We start from the raw sequence: 18,726 nt of genomic DNA on the forward strand, positions 1-18,726 counted from the left end.
GTTTTCTCGCTCGCTCGCGTATCAGGGTTTTGTTTTCAAGCGCGAGTTGCCGCCGCTTTGCACGTGTCATGCATTTTATCGACAAACCTTGAATCATCTGCTGGTCGCGTTCGTCCGACGTCTCTCTGTCTGTCTGTTTGACACACGGACGGGCAGGCGGGCGGATGAACGCATGGACGAATGCACAAATTAACGGACGAATTCACGGATGAACGGATGGACGCACAGAGGGACGGATGTACGCACGGAGGGACAGATGGACCGACAGATGGATGCAGGGACGGATGCACATATGGATGGACGGGCACATAGATTAACGCAAGGACGGACTCATGGATGGACCAACGCATGGACGGATGCATGAAAGGACGGACGCGTGGATGGGCGCAGAGACGGATGGACGCAAGAGCGAATGCAGGGACGGACTCACGGACGGGCGCACAGATGGACGCACGGATGGGCGACCGAGAGGACGGACGGATGGACGCATGAATGAACGGACGCATGGACGGATGCACTAATGTACGGATGCACGGACGGACGGATGGACATACGGATGAATGGATGGACGCGTGGACGAACGGATACAGGACGGACGGCTGGTGGGACGGACGCACATATGAACAGAAGCAAGAAAAAACGGACGGCCGGAACCACGGACGAAATAATGGACGCTTTGCCCCACACTCACCCGCAGGTCGCGGGATCAAATCCCGGCTGCGGCGGCTGCCTTTTCGATGCAGGCGAAAATGCTGTAGGCCCGTGTGCTCAGATTTGGGTGCACAATAAAGACCCCAAGGTGGTCAAAATTTCCGGAGCCCTCTACTACGGCGTCTCCCATAACCATATGGCGGTTTTGGGACATTAAACCCCACATATCAATCAATCAGTTCGCCCCACTCAGATCATTCACTCCATGAATATGCTTTGATTTTTATTATTTATCATATTACAAGTAACGTCCTCTAGTATCATACCATTTGAATTTTTCAGCGTATTATATGTACAAGTACCTGTTCAAGAGAAGTGGCTACATATGATTACGACGAGACACTCATTCGAAGCTTTCAGGAGCTTTGCTCATAAAAATAAACAAGATTAAGCATAGTAAAAAAAGCGATAATAGTACATAGGCAGAGAAAAAAAAGGAAGTGAGAAAAAAAGTTACACAATATTAAAGCAATCAAGGGAGGCTGCGGAGTATCATGCTTCTTATACGCTTCACGAAATTACTGTGAAGCTGCTTTATATTTTTCTCGCAATTGCATTCATTGCAGAGGGCATGCAGCGAAAGTATGATTTTTTTTTATGATCTGGCAGCTGGTCTACCAAACGTAGTTTTTTTTTGTGGCCTGTGAAATTATTCTAGGAATCGGTGTAATCACAAAATATGATTTTCGTTGGTTGCTGCCAATCAGGTACTAGTGCGCAGTGAGCCTTCATTTTCGTTTTTTGTATTTCAGAACTTACGTTGCAAGCCTTAAAAAAGCTCCTAATTAAATACCAGTAAAGAAGGCATGTGTCCAAAATGTCTAATAATGCCGAAATGTCCAAAATGTCTAATAAAGCATAGCCTGTCCAAAATGTCAAAAATGTCTAATAAAGCATAACTTGTAAGCACGATGGGTGAACAAAGTGTTTTAGAGTTCATTCTATTATGAGTGGCATTAGTTTTGCTTCAAGTAAAGTAGTGTAGATTAAAGGGCTCACTTTCCGTTAGGCACATTATTGGTTAGATCTAACTCACAATTATGCCAATGGAAATATAGAGGAAGTTGTCATATTGAATGGTAATGTAATTGTGAAGAAAGAAAAGTGGGTGAAAATATAACTTGCCGTAGGCAGGAACTGAACTTTGGACCTTCGAATAACGCGTCCGATGCTCTACCAACTGAGCTACATGCCACCGTCCACTTTATGAGGTATATGTGTGGCTTTTAACGTGGTAGCGTCAGTCAGCGTCACCAGAACCCATGACGGCGAGTGTAGAACACTCTTATCTTTGGCTTCACGTAGCAGGTGAACATATTACGGGCTGGCAGCTGACCAATAGTCCCTCGTATGCTACTTGAAGGCACCAAGTCTGCCAGAGCGAGGCCCTCGCTATGAATGAAGGAAAGATTGTACATTTAAGTGCTCGTTTTCTTTCTTGACATAACGTTAATGAGATCTGATAATCATGCCAAGGAAAGTATGGGGGATGGTGTTAGAAGTGTTCGTAACGTAAATGTGAAGAAATAAAAGCGGACGAAAAGCTAACTTGTCCTTGGCTAACAGCGTTCCACAGTTGCCGTAATGGCTACTGGCGGTGCTGACTGACGCTCCCACGTTTATGGACGCACATAAAGTCCATAAAGTGGACGGGACGTTTCTGCTCATGGCAATTATCCTTTCGTGCAAATTTCTTTATTATGTTTTACCTTACAAGAACTTCTGATAAAATGCCCTATACGTTCCTTGGCCTCATAACCTGTAACATCTAATTAGTTATGGTCAAGGTAGTAAATACCTCGTGATGATGACAACGAGTTTGTCGGAAAATATTTCGGCAATTATATGAGGAGTGCGTCAAAGCTGGAGCAGTTACCTATATTCGCGTTGACATGCACATATGCTGTGCTTTATACATCCGTTGCATCGATGTGGAGGATAGCGACGCTTCTTGCAATAAATGCATTCGCGCTAAAAAATAGTATGATGATTCTTTTTCATCTGAGACATGATTTCTTTTGCTCCTTGGGATTAGTGGTAAATGAAGGTGCTTTGTGCGTCGTAGATAAAGATACCCCGGTAAGCAGCTGTCTATAAGTTGTCCTGGATCTTAGCATCTCTTTGCTCTCACCTCTTGATGTTTGATTTGTTACATTTCTTGACGTCATGCGCGCGCGTTCATGCTCGACTTGCACGAGCGTTCACAACAAGAAAGCCAAGCGCGAGACGCGCGTAGTTCCACGTATTGCTGACTGCACTTCTTGCATAGCTTCCACAGCGTTGCTGCACCTGATGTATGTATGATACGGAGTATCATACATACATCAGGTGCAGCAACGCTGTTTTTTTGTACAACGCAGATGTTTTTGTACTGTCTTCTTTGTAGGACCCAGACACTTATTTTAGTTTATTGAAGGCATTAATGCAACCTGCCGAATTGTGACGCCATATCCACGTTAGAACACATGCTCTGGTAGTGCCCCTCATCACGCGATTCTCGGCACATGACCGAAGAAGAATGAAGCTCTGCGCTCAAGAGCTCAGAACTCCTATATCAACTCTGGGCTTTCCAGAGGGCCCACAATGCCGCGGTGAGGCTCGGCCTACCTATCCTGACGTGGGAGCGGCCCGCTGCTCTTCCTCTTTGAGGTAGTGTTCCTCAGGACCTCAATAAAGTTCTGTGTCTGTCTGTCTTTCTGTCTGTCTTCTTTCGCGTCATCGTTATTTACGGGACAGTGAAAACCAGCCACTCTTTTAAGGTCTGCATAAGCATCAGTGAAAAAGCTGTCGAGCCCTGTCAAGTGAAAATGCTTATATAATTGACCACTTCAGTTTTTAAGATAGTCTTTTCCTTTTTTTGGGAGTTCCCAAAGCACTTATACGTAGTCTTGCATTTTTGGTCGTCTTGCATTCAGTGATACTCCTGCTTTGCCCATATGTTATCGCACATTGTAAGATGACATTTTTTGTGTTTCAATATCTTAATTGCGGCTTTTCTTGTGTGTGTGTGTCAACAACCAGCCACCAACGTCGTCTTTCTCTTTCTTGCAGCCAGGCTGTGCCGGCTGTGGTGTATCAATATATCTGTGTCCGTCTGCGTGTGTGTGTGTGTGTGTGTGTGTATTTGTGTGTGTGAGTGTGTGTGTCAGAGAGAGAGTGGGAGAGACAGAGAACTGATGAACTTATCTCAATTCGCGCTCACGTTTCGTGATTCACGTTCTTTACTTTCGGCTGCTGTATGTAAGACGACGGTCACCTATGGTTAGAAGACCAGTGAATGGAAGATGCAAATAAGGAAGAGTAATACGACCTCGCTTATGGTTATATTGCACTATCAGCAGCAACAACAACGTGCTTAGAAGCTCTATCTATTCTCTTCGTTGCTCACGGGTGCACCACTGCACTTTCACCATCAGTATGCACTTGAAACATTCAAGCCAAGGAAGGGGAAAGGTTTTTGAGGTGTGAGCGTACCTTTGACGCACTGTCTGTTCTCTATGTTGACAGGATATTCCGGCCTGCACTCGCAGCGTCGAGAAGTGACGTTGCAGAACACGTGGTACAGAACGCTGCTACATGTCTGATTGCACGGGTCACCAATGTAGAAGCCCACACCTTGAAAAAGAAACAATATAAGTTCAGTAAAACATAATCAATCGACAAAAATGAACATATAATCGTTGACAGCCTAAGAATAAACGCAAGCTCCACCCACAGTGGTCATTATCCTACCCAGAAGAGTAAATTTTAGATTGAATTGCAGTCCATTAAGTAAGTGACGTATTCGAAACTACACAATTTTCAGGCATATCTCTTGTTCGTGCCAGTTCGGGTTCATTTTATTAGTTTTCGATAAAACTATTTTATATTTTGGCAAATTTAATCAAAAATTGCGACTTTACTGCTCCGCGAATCTTAACATTTGAAGAAAGATTGGAGAACTTCACGTTTTTATTATGCGTGTTATTTGCACTATCACCAAAAATGCGCTTATGGATGGAACAGGAGTCGCCTAGCATTGTACTGTTGTGCCGATGCATTACAGCCACACTGGAGCACTGGAAGCGGAGCTTGCATTTTTATTAGGTTAAAATCTACTATACCTTGAATCACTGCTTTTGTGAAGCCGCAGTTTTCATCGCAGGAAGCTAGTAAATTATATTATAGAAAATACACTACTTTTTTTTAGAGTCCTGGCCTGCCACATGTATGACTCTGTTAAAATTGGCTCGTCAACTGTGTTTGGGGGTCACCTCAAACTCTTGTAAGAGTCGTGTGACTTCAAAGAGAGGCAACGTGTCTGTTTTAGGAGAGTCACATACGCGAAGAGCCAGGACTTCCGAAAAAGAGCCTGGCATAATTGTTTTCTAGAGTGTAAAAGCATGACGTGTAGCCAGTGAAGCCCACTCCTGAGCACTGCCACTCAGCACTGCCAAAGCCATGGTTCGTAAGCAACCCACGTGTCTACGCAAGAAAACAATTTTTCATATGTACTAATTGCCCTGCAATTGTGAAGGTTGATAAACCTGCCCTGTCTTAGCATCTGTTTCTGCATATGAGTATGTAGTAGGCTTATTCCTCGTTACATCTACATCGTATTTCTTCGATTTATTTTATGAAGAACAACAGACAACCAGGCAACTGTAGATGTAAATCAACATGGCAGCACCTCTGCAGACTTGATCAATCCTGTTTCTTTAATTTCCGCCTGCTAAGCCTAACGCTCAATATATCGTAGTTGTTCTTAGAACTGGCACAGTAAATGTAGCCCCGAATACACTGCTGCTGACGCGGCAAGACATAAATTTAATGCAAAAAAATCCTTTGCGAATTCGAAACTTTGTGTGACGAAATGCTGAGGTCTTTTCACTGACCATGGTATGCTTTGTTTTCCCTCCAATTGGAATATGACAAGTATGCCGCATTCTACATGTGTGCCACGCTGAATGTGTGCGTGTTTTCGAATTTTAATTTGAATCGGTGCGAGACGCGAGGCATATCTGCCATTGAAGCTAATGTATCCTCCCACGTCAATAAGAGACGGCCCAGCTGGCACCATGCCAGGGAGGTGGATGGACACCAGTCACTGCGAGTACGAGACATGTCTTAATACAAGCGTCAGGTTGGACCTTGAGGGACACTTAGCGCAAAAGGATGACGTGATCAATTCGTGGTGGGGGCCATTACTTTCATTATATGCAGGCATGTTCTCTATTTTTAGTTTTTTCAGTGATGTCGTGTACTCGCCGAATGTGTGCGCGAAGATGCCAAGGCGACGTTTAGCAGGTGATGCGGCGTGTATGAACGCATGAAGAGGGGCTCATCATTTGTCCTATTGGCTAAGGGTCCCTGAAGCCTGCGAAGTGCTAAAGACAACGTCTAAGATGGAATATAGCATGTAACACAGGCTGACGTTGGTTGAAGAAAACGGTCACAACAGACACGTATTCATTATTTCAATAAATAGATAGATAGATAGATAGATAGATAGATAGATAGATAGATAGGTTTCGGAGTTTATGAAATGCGAAGCATCTCTTTGTTTCTATCTATCTATCTATCTATCTATCTATCTATCTATCTATATATTTATCTATCTATCTATCTACGACTGGGTGCTCTCGTTATCGTCCTTTAACTCTGGAAAAACCAAAATTAGAATGGGGGGATAAGATGATTTCTCAAGAATACTTGCTTGTCCTTACATGAATAAAGCCTCAATCCCGTCGCCTACGTCATCCAATACTTCCCTCTAGACAGTGACAAAACCCGCCGGTGGGCATGTGCCACAGGGGATTGACACTTTTTGTCTACCCGGGAACGGCGAGACCACTCATGGGTAATTTTAACGCTTAAGCGTTAAGAAAAAGCTTACATCGGCAGCGTTGACGGGACGAATGCAAAGAGGAAATATCATTGCCCCAGCAGGAATCAAATCCTAGGAATCTGCGTGGTAATCAAGTATTTTATCAGAGAGCCAAGCCAGGTCTTGGAACTACCTTTTTAATGAACTCATGTTTTTCGGGAAATGCCAAGTGTGGTTGCAGTGCAGGCTTTCTAATTTTATAAGCATTACATATGTCCTCCTACAATACCGCCGTAAGTGTCATTCATTTAAGTGGATTTATGTTGCGGCGTCCAGGATTACTATCTGCTTATGGTGCTGCTGATAGCCACCTTTCTGTTGGCATTGTTACGTAACTATAAAGAGCTGGTTATATAAAACATATGTGGCTGTTAGGCGTATATCTGTGCGTCTCATTTTACCAATTTTTAGCGTCACTTAGTGACGTATCCCTCCATAAAAATTGCAATACAGATGCTTTGCAAGCCTATATACGCTTCGCATAACATCGATTTCCAGAGTACGTAGGATCTGTAGAATTTTTTTTCTTATATATTAGGAGTGTGTATCTTGTTGATTAAACTTTGGGCGGAAATTTGACGTTTATGGGACTTGATTTCACCTAAATAGCCAATTTTCTTAAATTTGGTGTTCCATTTGACCAGACAAGCTTTCCAATAGGTTATAGTATTTTGTTTTTAATGAATATTCTTACAATATAGCTAGTAATTCTCTATTATTTTCAGTTATTCTTTACTTATTCCATAAAATTAGGCTGTACTGCACTCAAGTATTGTTGCACTGCACTGGTGTTAATGTAGTAAAGTGTACTTTTGGGGTCGGCAGCTGGACAAGATTACTGTCCTCTCATCTTCTTGTTGAAAAATGAAGGACCTAATAACAGTGTTATTTTCGGCAGTGCATACTGTTAGATAACATTGTATGCTTACACCAAAACATGCAAAAACATGTGACAAAATCGCCAATACTTGAATAAAATTACACAACACAAATACAATTATGTCGTGAATCCCATGCTTTGTGTAGTGCTCTGTTATTGTCTTAAGATTTTTTTTTCGTTGCTATCACTAATGTAAATTGTTTTGCGAAGCAAGCGTCTTGCACTGTATGTTTTTGTTCTTGCACTGTTAGTCTTTTTGGGAATGCCTTGTTATTGTATTTTGTATTTGCCCCTCCTGCATGGGCCAGCATATTGGCCTGCAGTATCGATAAATAAATAAATGAATAAATAGATAAATAAAAACACTCTTATTTGCTCGCGTTACAACAGTAAAGATTGATTTCATAGACGCGAACCTGCTTTACGAGGTTGCTACCCCTGATAGATGCTCACTCCAACCAATTGATGAATTTTAGATATGAAAATGCTCTTTCATTGCTGAAAATGCTCTTTTAATAAATTATTTACCGGATAAATTCGTATTGCTGTAAACTACTAGCTTGTGTTTGTCGTTTTTTTTCACATTAGTCAGAAACGACGGAGCTCTTGCTATAGCACTATGTTCACATATAGCACATTTCTTGAAGAGTGGCCTACGCCATGATTATTCGTGAAGCGAGTGGCGACCCCACCAAAACATCATGTACGACGTCGCGAACGAGTGATCGAATATTCCCATATCGAAAATAGCAGGCGCACCAGAGAGTAGAGATGCTGGGATGAAGAAGTCTTGGCTGCATCAAAAATGCATTACCGAACCATTTCCTGAGCACGGCGGTGAGGATACAGCGTTGACCCCGAAGAGAGGCGCCACTCCAACCTTACCCTGCATCAGATTTTATCTGCCCGAAGATATATATACATTAAACGAGTCTCCAGCCCGAATACAAACAACCAATTGTTCTTCTGCGCTTGAAAAAATATGGAATACGGAGTGCCAACATCGTTCGTAGAATAACAACACGACGTTACAGTGACGAGAGACCACAACAATTCGAAATACATTGGCTGACTGCAGTTGACATTTGCCACTTTGAGTAGAGACAACATATTTAAAGAAATGCACATCAAACGCAGAGGTCGTGGTTTGTATATCCTGATTCTCGTGCCTTGCCACAGTTTTCTAGTACCAAAAGCAAACCAAGTTGTTCCAAAGTCGCATTCCTTAAAGGACCAGTAACGTGAAACGAGGTGTAGCAAAGTTTTTGCTAAGTTTATGTACATATTCGCAACGGCTACTGCTTTAAACGTTCACTCTATGTGAAGTATAAAATAACAAGCGCACCTTTAAAACGCACTCATCTGAAAAAAACAGCTGGGCATGACACCCTTAAGTCTGCGAAAAAATGGCAATGTCTGTTGCCATATCTAGTGCGTGTAGCATTTTAAAAAGCGACGGGGTGGTTTACCTAAACAGGCGTGTTCGATTGGAAAGAAAACGAAACTGTTCAGTTGGCAAGGAGAAAAAGAAAAGCAAGCACGAAAAAAAGAAATGCAGGCGTTCATTTCCACATATACTTGATCCTAAAATACCACTTCTAACTGTAATCTACGAGTGGTGCATCTCGCTGTTGTGTTTCAACACAATTTCGGTAAGTGTACGGTTCCGTCTACTACATTTTATTCTCTAACTTTGCTTCATAGAGATCGCGCAAAAAATTTCCATGCTCAGCAGTCGAGCTGCAAAGGCCGTCTACCATTTCCGAGGTACAATATGTAGGAATAAAAAAGTAGTTTTCATAAATGATTTTTTTCGCCAAAGCAGAAAAAAATTGAATAGACAAACTTCCTTTTACCCTCTTTCAGGGTCAGTATGGAAGAAAACAATTGTTGAGAAATGTGCAATACAGCATGTGGTTGAAATTTATTTCAACAGGTGCAACTGACACGGTCATAGCTCCTGCGCTTATTTCGCCGGCACTGTAGGTTGTTAAAATATTATGACTTAAATCATTCCATTAAGCATTTTTAACGTTCCATTGGCGCCATCTTACCGCGGAGATATAGCTCTCAATTTTCGTTTGCAGCATTGCTAATATACTAGAACAACGACTTGAGTTGCACCTGCGTGACTAGGAATGATGGCGTGTGGAGGCTAAACTGGGTTCCCAAACACCTGTTTAGGACCCAAGAAAAAGTCACAGCTTTACTGCAAAAGCGAAGCGATGAATGCGATATCCACATTTTGGAACGTCACGCGAAAAATGGAAAGGAGAGCGACACGTGCCCAGCGTTGTTCACGCTCAAATAGCTTATGAAACGTACGCACAGGTACAGATGAACGCGAATAAATGTCTCAGTTGTAACTTCGCTTAACCTGAAAAGCGCCCCTTTTCCGCAAACGGAGACTGTGCAGCAAGTGCAGTAACATTTGTGTGCCGGGTAACTGGAAAACGATCGTTCCGTTGAAAACCAAAGGCATACGATTCTTCCCACCACGAGATAAGCGTCCGCACGCGGGAGCGTCTACCCCTCCCCCCGCAACCTCTGTAGGGCAAAGTACGCGTGGGATATCAACGCATGATTGCGCCTCGCCGTGTCGTGACGATCTGGCAATGGCGCTCTTTGCGCCATCTCGCTGGCAATGATGGAAACACGATAGTTAGAGACGGTCATCGCCATGTATAAGTGGCGGATATGAGTAGCTTCCCGTTTCAACGTTAGAGGAGGTGCTCCATCGTAGCTCAGGGGCTAACACCATGTAGTCACAAGTAAGAGGTTGGATGTTCGATTCCGTGCGCCGGAGTCACTTTTCTGAATTGTTTAACTTTCTAGCGTTTGTAACTCGGACTGAAAGAGCGAGGAAGAAGAAGAGATCGGACGCTCTCGAGCAATGGTGATTCGGCAGTTACGGTCGAGCGCCGACATTTTTTCAGTGTAAATAAACCCATCACATCTGTAACAGCTTTGGTGGAGCGGTGCTGGGTGACTTGCCATCCTGGACCCCACAGCAGAAGTTCTTCGAAGAAGCAGGCGCTTAGCTGGCCTACCCCCAGACAACATCAGCATGAACGACGACCCAGCAATCCCATTGACGCACTACGCTGCTGCATCCACCAGTGCTACCGACACGGCACAAGGTGGCCATCGACCTCGACAACCAGACTACTGGGCACCCGAGCCACGAATTTTCTCTGGTAAAATTGACGAAGACGTGGACGCTGGACGCTTGGCTAAAACACTTTGACAGAGTGAGCCGCTACTACGAATGGGGCGCACCGGCGAAGCTCGTGAACGTAGTATTCTTCCTTGCCGGGACAGCCTTGCTTTGGTTTGAGAACCATGAACATGTCCTTCCCACTTGGGATATATTTGTTAAGGAACTGAAGGCCTGCTTTAGGGACACAAGTTCCATGAAAAAGAAAGCTGAGCAAACGCTGTCACGTAGGGCTCAGTTGCCCGGCGAGACGTGAAAACCTACATTGAAGAAGTATTGAAGCTTTGCGGTATTGTCAACGCAAATATGTCTGACGAAGACAAAGTCGGTCATTTGTTAAAAGGCATCGCCGAGGACGTGTACAATTTTTTGATAAAAAAAGAAAACTTGAACACTCCTTCAATTTTCAGGCAGCAGTGTCGCGCATTCGAGGCATTGAAGACCCGAAAAATTCTACCCAAGTTCGGGCGCTTGGACAATGTTCCCACGTCGAAAGTATGGACGTCGCCACCTGCGAAGACATTCCCTTCCTCGTACGTCGGGTAGTTCGAGAAGAGCTCGTACGACTTCAAGCAGGTGGCGTTCACCACCAATGCTCGTTCGCCGCGTGCCCCGAACCACCTCCCTACTGGATGCGAGAGCGCCACGTCGAAAACCGACCACGCACAGAAACTGCAGATTTTACCCCGCGAATTCCCTTTTTCCCGACGGGTCGTGGCCACCACCAGATGTCATCATCTAGACGTGCCGCTCCGGACCTCCGACCGTCGTCAACCAGGCCTCTACCAGAAGATTACTATCCGTCATCACAAAATGTTCCTGCGGAGCGCGACCCGTCTCCGCGTACTTCTGCCACCTCTGCTCTTGCTAATGTAAGCCGACAAGTCCCCGTTTGCTACACATGTGGTCTCCCAGGGCATATTTCGCGCTTCTGTCCCAGACGGCCGCCAGCACCGCCAAGTTTTTCGACGTATCTGGCTCGTATGTACGAAACGCCTGTCCCGCCACGTTTTTCGACGCACCCTCCTTGTATGCACGAAACCTGGACCTCTCACCCGGCCGACCACCATCCCCGACAACAATGACCTAACGAATTTCGCAGCGAGTCTCCCGCCTCCGAACTAAGCCTGACGCCGCCTCCGAAACGGTCCCGCTGGTCGCCGTCTCCGCGTCGTCGGTCCCCTTCCCCGCATCGGCTGGGAAACTAACTGGTGCGACTGATGGAGGTGTGGTCGCGGGACGATCAGTTTCGCCAATTCCTCCTTCTGCTGTGATGTTGATGAACAAAGTGCATGTGTGTATACACGGTGTAGACAATGGTGAAGCTGTTTCGGTTATGACCTTTCGTTTCAAACATCGTTTCTTGGGTCACAAAGTTATGTTCGCGTGGAATCGAAAAGAAACTTTTTGTGGAGTTGGAGGCGAAGCGTTATGCCCTGTTGGAATTTGTTCAGTTGTACTCACGATTGGCGGACAAAATTTCCTAGTTGAATTCACTGTACTGGCTTGCGCAACTCATGACGTCATTTTAGGGATAGACCTCCTTCATGAAGGCGGCGTTACGCTTGACTATGGAACTGGAGAGATTATTCTACAAAGTACGTTGCCCGCTGCAATAGTTGACGATTTTCCGACTCTGCCCATCGATGCTCTTTTGTTGTCTGAAGATGTGACCATCCCTGGTCGGACAGCAGTGTTTGTACCCGTATGCTCTTCTAATGTCCGCTCAGGACCCTGCACTGCACTTGTAGAGCCTGATCATGCAAACACCATCAAGAAGAATGTGCTGGTCCCACGGTCTATCCTTACAGCCATCGACGGACATGCTTGCTTGTAGGCGCTCAACGCAGCCTCAGAGCCTGTTGTTCTACCAGCCGGATTCAAACTGGGAACGTTTGAGGAGCAGGCCACAATTGACGTCAGAATGGTCGCAGAGTCTCTAGCCATCAGTCAGACTGCGCCCAACTACTCAGCCAAGATTAAACGTATGATCAATTAGTCGTTGCCTTCTTCCGAGCAGAATGTCCTTGAGTAGGTACTTACACGCTACACGGGACTCTTTGATTTCGCTCAAAACAAGCGTTCTTCCATGTTGCCCGAATCCCGTATGCACCACCGCATCAACACGGGAGATGCTACACCGATACGCCGGAAACCCTATCGTGTATCCCCGTCAGAGAGGCAAGTGATCGCCGATCAGGTCAAAGACATGCTGCAGAAAGGCGTTATTCGAGAGTCCAGCAGTCCCTGGGCAGCTCCTGTTGTATTGGTAAAAAAGAAAGACAACTCTTGGCGATTTTGTGTAGACTACCGCCGTCTCAACGCCGTCACAAAGAAAGACGTGTATCCGCTACCACGCGTCGACGATGCTGTTGATTGTTTGCACTCGGCCGCATACTTTTCGTCCGTCGACCTAAGGTCTGGATACGGGCAAATACCAATGCATCCGTCTGACAAAGAGAAGACTGCTTTTGTCACGCCTAATGGGTTATTTGAATTAAACGTTATGCCGTTTGGCTTATGCAATGCCCCAGCTACCTTCGAGCGATTCATGGACTCCATCCTTCGCGGCCTCGAATGGGAGATATGTATGTGTTATCTCGATGATGTAATTATTTTTGGCAAGACATTCCACGAGCACAACCATCGGCTTAGCGTTGTTCTAGATTGCGTCAAACAAGCTGGTCTCGTTTTAAACGCAAAGAAGTGTCATTTCGGTGAGCGTCAAGCCCTTGTGCTTGGATATCTAGTCGACAGGGACGGTATACGACCAGAGCCGCACAAAATCAGTGCTGTCCGAGACTTCAAACAACCGACGTCTGTGAAGGATCTCCGTAGCTTCGTGGGCCTGTGTTCTTATTTTCGTCGGTTTATCAAAGACTTCGCCCAGCTGGCTCATCCCCTGACAGAGTTGCTCCACAAAAACGCCCCATTCCGATGGACCGTTGAGTGAGAGGCTGCTTTAGAGCAGCTGAAGTATTTGCTTACTTCCGGGCCCCTCTTGCGCCATTTCGACCCGGAGGCACTCACAGAATTGCATACAGATGCTAGTGGTATCGGTGTTGGTGCCTTGCTAGTTCAATATCACGACAGCAACCAGCACGTCGTGGCGTACGCAAGTCGTACTTTGACTAAGGCGGAGAGGAATTATATGGTCACCGAACTGGAATGTCTTGCAGTTGTTTCGCCGTCCAAAAGTTCAGACCTTATTTGTGCGGCCGGCAGTTCAAGATCGTCACAGATCATCATTCGCTTTGTTGGCTTGTCGGACTACGTGACCCAGCTGGTCGGTTGGCTCGCTGGGCCCTACGGCCTCAAGAATATAATTATTCTGTGACCTACAAGAGCGCTCGATGTCACGATGCCGACTGCTTATCTCGTCTTCCATCTCCGACTGTCGATGCTGATGATAATGATTTCGACAACTACCTGGCCGAAATCTCATCCAACTTCCGAAATTTGGACGTCTTCCGTCACGAGCAACAGCGTGACCCTTCGCTGAAACCAATGATTGATGTGGCTCGTAGCTCTAAACGCACCACGCCATTCGTGATTCATGACGCCCTACTATATCGCAAGAATTACTCTAGCCATGGCTCCACACTACTCCTCGTCGTGCCAGAATGCCTGTGTCTTGCGGTATTCCAAGCCATGCACGATGACATCACGCCTGGGCACCTTGGATTTGCCCGAACGCTTCACCGTATCCGACAACGTTTTTACTGGCCTCGACTCTGGAACACCACAAAGCACTACGTCGCAAGTTGTGACGTCTGCCAACGCCACAAACAACCTACCACACCATTGGCCGGCCCACTTCAGCCGGTTAAGCCACCGACATCACCATTCGAAAAAGTCGGCATAGATTTACCGGGGCCTTTCCCCAAGTCTACCACCGGCCGCCGCTGGATTATTGTGTGCGTAGATTACATGACGCGGTATACTGAAACGATGGCGGTTACTTCAGTTACATCATCTGATGTGTCATGGTTTCTTCTACACTCGATCATACTTTGTCACGGGGCCCCTCGTGTGGTGATAAGTGATCGCGGCTGACAGTTTACCGCTGACGTTGTCGAAGAGTTGCTACGGCTTTGTGGGTGTCAGTATCGCCATTCCACGCCATACCACCCTCATACCAACGGCCTCACCGAGCGCACTAATTGTACTAACATCAACATGCTTTCAATGTACGTCGCAGCGGATCTCAAGAACTGAATTCGAACGCCTTCAGTCGAGGTTGCCCATGGAAATGATGAGCCTGAAACAATACGAGCTTCCGCAGCCGCCTGCTGGCGAAACGACGGACGTCGCGTCTTGGTCGGAGTGCGTTGACAACTCATCGGCGCAGTTGGAACATCAAGCCACCCGTATTGCCAACTTGGAACTGATGGCTCAATATGGAGACTGTATGGAGATATCTGCGTCGTCTCCTGCACCGCCATGTTCTATGCGAAGGTCACGTACGGAAGAATGGCGTCCCACGTCTTGTGTTCGACATCGACGTACATTGCCAGCATGTCGGCGATCGTCTTGTTAAGCCGCTCGGTGAGGCCGTTGGTCTCTGGGTGGTACACTGTCGTCCGGCGGTGGTTTGTCTGGCTGTATACCAAGATCGCTTGAGTTAAGTCGACAGTAAATGCCGTTCCTCTGTCGGTAATAAGGACCTCCGGGGCGCCGTGACGTAGGACAATAATTTCGACGAAGAACTTAGCTACCTCGGATGAGCTGCCATTGGGAAGGACTTTTGTCTCGGCGTAGCGGGTGAAGTAGTCGGTAGCCACCACGATCCACTTGTTTCCGAAAGACGACGTTGGGAACGGCCCCATTAGGTCCATACAAATCTGCTGGAAAGGTCGGCAAGGTGGTTCAATTGGCTGCAGAAGTTCCGCTGGCCTTGTCGGCGGTGTCTTGCGTCGCTGACAGTCCCGGCATGTTCTCACATAACGAGTGCGTCAGTGGTAAGACGTGGCCAGTAGTACCTTTCTTGTATCCTCGCGAACGTGCGAGAAACACGGAGGTGCCCTGCCGTCGGATCGTCGTGCAGGGCCTGCAGGAGTTCTGGTCGCAGAGCTGAAGGCACCACAAGGAGGTACTTGGCTCGGAGCGGTGAAAAGTTTTTCTTTTGGAGAAGACCGTTTCGCAGGAAGAACGACGCAAGTGCGCGCTTGAATACCTTCGGGACTTCGGCGATCCTGCCTTCGAGGTATTCTATTAGGGCCTTCAGTTCTGGGTAGGCCCGCTGTCGTTCAGCGAAGTCGTCGGTAGTTATCGTTCCCAAGTAGTAGTTGTCGTCATCCAGGTCGTCGGGTGGTGGTTGGTCGACAGGCGCACGAGAGAGACAGTCGGCGTCGGAGTGTTTCTTGTCGGACTTGTAAATGACAGTAATGTCATATTCTTGAAGTCTCAGGCTCCATCGTGCGAGGCGACCTGAAGGATCCTTCAAAGTGGCTAGCCAACAGAAGGTGTGGTGGTTGCTCACAACTTTCAAGGGCCTGCCGTAGAGGTTGGGGCAAAATTTCGACGTAGCCCAGATGATGGCGAGGCACTCCTTTTCTGTTGTGGAATAATTGGCTTCTGCTTTGGATAGCGATTGGCTGGCGTAACTAATAACCCTTTCAAGTCCGTGAGCCCTCTGCACAAGAACGGCACCAACACCTACGCTGCTTGCGTCAGTGTGTATTTCTGTCTCGGCGAATTCGTCGAAATGGGCAAGTAACGGAGGCGTCTGTAGGCGATGTTTAAGCTCCTGTAAAGCGTGGTCCGGCGGCGTTTCCCACTTGAACTCCATGTCGGCCTTGGCAAGGTTAGTGAGAGGATCGGCAATGTGGGCGAAGTTTTTCATGAACCGCCTATAATAAGCGCACAGGCCCAGAAATCGGCGCACTGCCTTCTTGTCAGTGGGCGGCGGGAAGTCGGCGATGGCGGCTGTTTTCCATGAATCAGGACGAAATCCAGACTTGCTAATAACGTGCCCCAGAAACAAGAGCTCGTCGTACGCAAATCTGCACTTTTCTGGCTTCATTGTGAGTCCGGACGTCTTGATGGCTAGAAGTACAGCTTCAAGGCGCCGAAGATGCTCGTTGAAACTCGAGGGAAACACGATGACGTCGTCCAAGTACACAAGGCAAGTCTGCCATTACAATCCTGCCAGTACTCTATTCATAACGCGTTCAAAAATTGCAGGCGCTGAGCAAAGACCTAAGGGCATCACCTTAAACTCGTAGAGGCCGTCCGGTGTTATAAATGCCGTCTTCTCTCGGTCTCTTTCGTCGACTTCGGCTTCCCCATAGCCAGTCTTGAAGTATATTGACGAAAAGTACTTGGCGTTATGGAGCCGATCATGTGCGGCGTCTATTCGTGGGAGAGGATACACGTCCTATCTTGTGATTTTGTTCAGGCGGCTATAATCAACGCAGAAACGTAGGGGCCCATCCTTTTTCTACACTAACACCACGAGGGATGCCCATGGACTCTTGGACGGCTGGATAATGTCATCCCGCAGCATTTCATCAACTTCTCTGTTCATGGCCTCACGTTCTCGCGTCGAAAGCCTGTACGGACTCTGACGGAGTGGTCTGGCATTTTCTTCGTTTATGATGCGATGTTTCGTGATTGGGTTGTGCCGAATTTTCGATGACGACGAAAAGCAATCTTTGTATTGCAGGAGCAGGGCCTTGAGCTGTTCTTGATTATGGTTCGGAAGCCTGGCATTGACATCGAAAGCTATAAGAGGGACTTGGTTCCTCTGAGCAGGTTCCGCAGAATCGGCGAGGGCGAAAGCACTGGTGCCTTCGACAATTTCTTCGATGTATGCGATCGTTGTTCCTTTGTTCACATGTTTGTTCACAGCTTATCAAAATGATCTAATAAAGTCCAGAAGCTTCTCGAAAACTGCACCACGTTTTGCGCTGAGACTTGTGTAGTGTTTTGGGGCGATAACAAAACTTGAGAAATGGAACGGTATATGTCTACAATTTATGTAATGTTTAAAAAATTGGGTAAGCAGCACTGCAACCACTATTATCGTTTCACGAAGCTAAACGTCTATCTGAAAAGTAGTTTCGACACCTGGCGTAGTTCTGTGATATAACGCTTGACTACCACGCAGAATGCTTTGGTTAGATTCCTGCTGGGACCGTAAAATCTATTATTTGCATTCGTCGGGAGGTGAGAGCTCCCTATGTCAGGTTTTTCTTAACAATAACATTTATTCTATGCATTCGTTGTGTCGACGCTACCTACGTCGGGTATTGCTTAGCGCTCACGCATTAAAATTGCGCATGTGTGTTCTCGTCGTTCCTGGGTAGATACAAGTGCCAATCACCTCTAGGAAATACCCGCATACCAGCGGCACATGCCCGCCCGTGAGTATATGCCACTGTCTGGCGGGACGTGTTCGACGACGTACGCGACGGGATTCGTACTTTATTCACGTCTTGACCAGCGCATCGTGTTCGTCAAATCATATTACCCTCCCATGCTAATTTTGGTTTAAGCCAAGTTAAGAAGGTGACCACGAGAGCACCCATACGTAAGCGGCTAGATAGATGGATACGCTCAAAGTCTCCAAAGTTCTCTAAAAAATGCCTCGCATTTAAAACTCACTCTTGCATAAACCACAAACTTGAATTCTCTTTATCTCATGGTAATAAACTTGTAATTATGACCGCACAGAATAACGACTGGTTATTTAAGTCCATCCGGAAGCATTAAAAAAGTTTTGTGTCTGACTGAACCTCAGATGCCTCGAGGATTTCTTACTGAATCGGTAAATCATTCTTTAGTCGGCACACATTCAGACATTGTTTGGTGAACTGTTCTGGTTTACGACAGCATGGTCTCCAAGATCAGCTTCCGTAACGCGCCAGTGCTACAGTTGAAACACCTGTTGTTGGTAGTTGGTCCTCAATTCGGTTTCTCAGGTGAGAGGGCGCTCAGCCGCTCTAGCCAGTGAACATTATTCAAGGGACTTCATAAGCCAGTCCAATTACTCAGTCTTTGTCGACATGTTGTTGAGCCATCTCTGCCATTTACTGGACACCAGTCCCT

The 18,726-nt window shown here is 46.5% G+C and overlaps 1 long non-coding RNA gene across 1 annotated transcript in view; it reads right to left on the reverse strand.

Moving 5' to 3' along the window:
* LOC142814065 (uncharacterized) overlaps positions 1-18,726 on the reverse strand; it is a 97,342-nt gene that overhangs the window by 57,108 nt on the left and 21,508 nt on the right. The window contains exon 2 of the long non-coding RNA XR_012894795.1: positions 4,186-4,326. This is a non-coding gene — a long non-coding RNA (uncharacterized LOC142814065). The remainder of the gene's footprint in view (positions 1-4,185; positions 4,327-18,726) is intronic.

The sequence above is a fragment of the Rhipicephalus microplus genome, chromosome 4 (genome assembly GCF_043290135.1).
Source record: "Rhipicephalus microplus isolate Deutch F79 chromosome 4, USDA_Rmic, whole genome shotgun sequence".
Classification (NCBI taxonomy): Eukaryota; Metazoa; Arthropoda; class Arachnida; order Ixodida; family Ixodidae; genus Rhipicephalus; species Rhipicephalus microplus.